The sequence below is a fragment of the Anopheles aquasalis genome, chromosome 2 (assembly GCF_943734665.1).
Source record: "Anopheles aquasalis chromosome 2, idAnoAquaMG_Q_19, whole genome shotgun sequence".
NCBI lineage: Eukaryota > Metazoa > Arthropoda > Insecta > Diptera > Culicidae > Anopheles > Anopheles aquasalis.
The window spans coordinates 86,818,147-86,822,346 of NC_064877.1; the positions used below are offsets into that span (position 1 = coordinate 86,818,147).

A 4,200-nucleotide genomic window follows, 5' to 3' on the forward strand; every position below is an offset into this window, starting at 1 on the left:
TCGTTTTGATCATCGGAATCGGCGGTACGGCGGCGGTCACATATATTGACCAACCAGTAGCCACTGCCGCACACACCAGAGGGGGGGGGGGACACGCTTTGTAAATAGTTGTAATTGTTATTAGTCTGGCTTTTCCCTTGGCGCAGCAATTCGCATTCTAGCCCGGGTTCCTTTGTTGCCACGTTAATCGATCGCCCTTCTGCGCTCGGCCTCATCCCCCCCTTTTTCTCATCCACGGCCGTTCCCCTTTTTGGCGATTTGCCGGTTCCGGTCTTGTTTTGTACTTTCTAACTTAGCCAACCTCTCGAAGCATAATTCTATGTTTGCAACACTCTTTATCTTAAGCAGCGTCCGAGCAGGGTGGCGCCAACCAGCGAGAGAGGGGACAGAGGACAGTCACTGGCTTTGGCACACACTCACAAACACACACACATACGCTGTGTAAAATCTCCTCGTACCTTATAGCAAGCGATAAAGCGCCGTAGAGTTTAGTTCATCAGTTCCTTAGGCGGTTCCAAATAAACGAACATTTTCTGAGCAAATTTTCTTTGCTTCACACCTTAGATATCCCCAAGTATGTCGTTGTGTTTTTGTTTTCGTGTTTCTTCTCTTGGTAAGCGATAAAAAAATCCCAAAAAAAGAAAAGAAAAATTAATGTGAATGAAAGGAGAATAGATTGATTATAGATCGTGCGCCGGATGTTCCTGTGCAACAGCAGCAGCAGCAGCAGTAAACTAATACAATTTAGGAGGAAAGCTTATTTAAAATTTCAAAACCAATTCCCTCAAACGTACTGACCTTTAGAAATGAGGAGATACATCCCTTGTAGTAGGAAGCGATGTATGCGATGGTTGGAAGTGGCGAAGTGCGAGCGCATTTCGAGTACTCTTAGCGGCGAGTCAAGTTTACTGAAGCATGAAAAAAACATATGTATATTCACCATTCGAAAAGAACTGAACCTCTCCTACTTTTGTTTTGCATCTATATGTACGTTAATTTATTAGTTTTCGCTTAAGAAATGCCCGGATTTCGGCTTAGATCCGATTGCTTCTAAAATCTGTAAAGAAAAGGAAAAAAAAAAACTATCGATGCCTGGATCGGCAACTACGCGTGTGGCAGTGGTAGCACTATGCGCGTGAACAGACTGCATCACAGGCGGCTATGGGCGATGTAGAGGAATGCCATGTTACCCTTTCACCTTCACCTTCGGAACAACAGCAAAGAAAATGCTCCTTACCGTAGCATAGTAACCATGACTCATTCACAAGAGTGAACAAGCAAAAACATTAGCAGATTCGAACATTACAATTACGGTGTGTATCCCGGGTGGTGAAAGGGTCGGCAATATAAACACTCGCACATCACTGTACGCTGTATGTGTGTGTTTGAAAGAATCCAAAAAAAGAAAAATCCACGCCTCATTACTCATTATCGCTGAATAAAGCAATGCCATTTGGAACATTTTTAAAAGTGCAAACACGATTATCTACGGTATCAGTTCATTTGTGTATCCGAAGAAACGATCTCGTGCCATCAGCTGCTAAGTTGCTCGAGAGGGACTGCTTCGATGGTTAAGCTGCGTGCTATGCTGCGACACCACGGGATCCAATAGCAAGCTGTGAAGACTGTTTTGCCTTTATTCTGGCATCAGGCTCCTGGAGAAGTCTCCTGGAAAGCAGTGGACAACTTAATGTGGAATAAGCACCCAACATAATCAAAATGCAAACAACTACTACCCTTGCTTGACATTATCAACTTCATTTTACGTTTTATTTGGTGAGTCTTGAATGAAATATTTTTTTATGTATATATATATATATATTTTACTTTTATACATACGTATATAATGTATATCTATGTATATGTAGAATTTATGTACACTTGGTTTTGTTTTGTGTTGCTGTCCTGGGCACAAAGCTAGTTATACAGGTTGTCCCTATTTGTTCCTTTCCTTATGTTCAACCCCATCCCGTCCCATGCTCTATCACCGTTGCAGTAACGTTGTTCATCGCGCTCCGCGTCCTTCTATTCTACTGTCCTGCTTTGATGCGGGTTACGTTTGTTTTTGGTTTTGTTGGCGAGCGGCTAGCACGAGCTGCCATTCGCACCATTTGACGATCGACGCTCATTAACAGCATTTTCTTTTGTTTCAGCTTCGCTTTCGACTTTGTTCAACTTTGTTTGAATTTGTTTTAGAATGAATGGGCTCAATTTTATCAATGTTCTCAAGTTATGTATATATATATAATACGCGTACAATATACACACTATATCGCCATTTTGTAATAGATCTGGCTACTCGAAAACGTGCGAAACTGCCTAACGTTCTGGTTTTTTTGTTGTTGTTATTTGTTTTTGTTCTACTTATCCGTGAGTTGCTTATCACACAACAGACCCCTGCTCGTTTTATACTCCCCCTTTCCCTTCGGTGTTCTTCCGCCACCCCTTTTTCCCACCCATTGTACATAGCCACCCATTGTACACGTACGCGCACACATTCATACACACTGCTGGCTGCTTGAGTGCTTTGCGATTTTCTTTTTTTCGTTTTAAATATAATTTTATCTTCTAACATCGTACTTGCTAGTTTCCCTTCTTCTTCAATTTTTTTCTTCTTTTCCTTTTTTCTCTGTCTTTGTAATTTTGTTTTGTAATTCTGTATGCTTGCTGGGGAGGCAGCGGGACACGGGGGGGGGGTTTATACATTGACTAATTTGGTTGAAACGTTTTAATTTCGCGTTTTGCCTTGATTTTGTACGGAGCCAAGTACGTTTGGGGATGATCAGAAATGTGCATAGATCATACAAATAATAGAGAAAAACAGACAAATTCTATCGGACCTTCCGGCGAGCAAAGTAGGCGAAACCGCTTGCGATCGCGAAAGGTTTGCATGGTAACGCAATGCCTCCCCATTAACACACACTTGGTTGTTATCGTTTCGTATACAATCGTCGTTAGATTCACGCGATGCTAAGGATGCTGTGCCATTTCCTAGCAACGGGTGAACCAATCAAACTGGCTACAAGAAGGACCCTTTCTTACTCTCAAATGTGCGTGCGGTGCAGGTGCTACTACAAATATGGTTCTCCAAAATACTCATCATTTAGTGTGCACAGTCCCACAGTGTTTTTCGTTTCTTTTCTGCTTCCGTTCCGTTTGTTGCTTGGTTCCACCACGTATGGTTTTGCTAAAACCGATCAGTCTGTGCTGTGTCGTCGTCGAACGTCGAAACTTCTCTCCATCTGTGCAGATTTGATGGATTTTATTTCTATGAAACGCTTGCGTTGCGACGTTCGCAGAATAGTAATATTACCCTACTAGCCCTAGCTTCCTTCGTGAATTGCACTTGATTCGTTTTTAACCGTTCGTTTAATATCCCACGCGCGCTCTCTCTCTCTCCTGTTCTCAGTCAGTCAGTCAGTCAATGGGATTGCCAGGATCTGTCCCAGATGCCAACCCAAATAAACGTCGTGTATGGGCCTTTGTGGAGTCTTTTGTTTTGTGATTTTTTGTGATCATCTTTTGTTGCTGCGTTCCCCAATCTACTCATTGAAGGGAATTAGAATCAGGTGGAGGGATAATGAGAAGGAACAAACAAAGCGCGTCTTCAACAGTTTGTTGCAGCATGAGCTTTTCCAGAATGCTTAATGCTCAGTCCAATCCTCAATCCAATTATCTAAATCCAAATTCTGTAAATTGTTTTAATCATCAAGGTTGTCTCGTCGATTACAATTAGCTACATTTCTTAGTTTTCTTCTTCTTCTGCCGAGTGATCAGTGTGTGAACAGTACAGTGAAAAGGAGATGGTTTTGTACAATCGAGCCACGATTAGCGAGTAGCATTCTCAGGTAGCATACATTTGAAGAACAGAGCATTGAATAGATTAATAATTTGTATCAGAAAATTCGCTTTCCATAATTTCTGTAACACATTCCAGATACTGAGTGACCCTTGACAGTTTCCTAGAGGTTTTTTGTTTTCATTTTTCGTTTACGTCGCAGTAGCCATTGAACGCTTAATCTTTTCAACACGACGGTGAGATACTTTGCTAGAGAAATGTCAGTTTTTAAGGGTTTCGGGCACGTGTATTATGATGCATTGCTCGATCGCATTGGAATGATAAATACTTGCTGTTCTATTATTTCCATCGTGCGCGTTCTATACACAAATGCTGAAGAAGAAACATTGATTATACAACTT

The 4,200-nt window shown here is 41.7% G+C and overlaps 1 protein-coding gene across 4 annotated transcripts in view; it reads left to right on the top strand.

The window, feature by feature from the left end:
* The window catches only part of LOC126568872 (Krueppel homolog 1-like), a 21,591-nt gene extending 20,145 nt beyond the window's left edge, over nucleotides 1–1,446 (top strand). For all 4 annotated transcript variants that reach the window (XM_050225541.1, XM_050225540.1, XM_050225542.1 and 1 more), the window contains one exon: nucleotides 1–1,446. This exon is cut by the window's left edge and continues 1,888 nt beyond it. The gene's annotated coding sequence lies outside the window, so the exon portion shown is untranslated.
* Nucleotides 1,447–4,200: the final 2,754 nt, after the last annotated feature.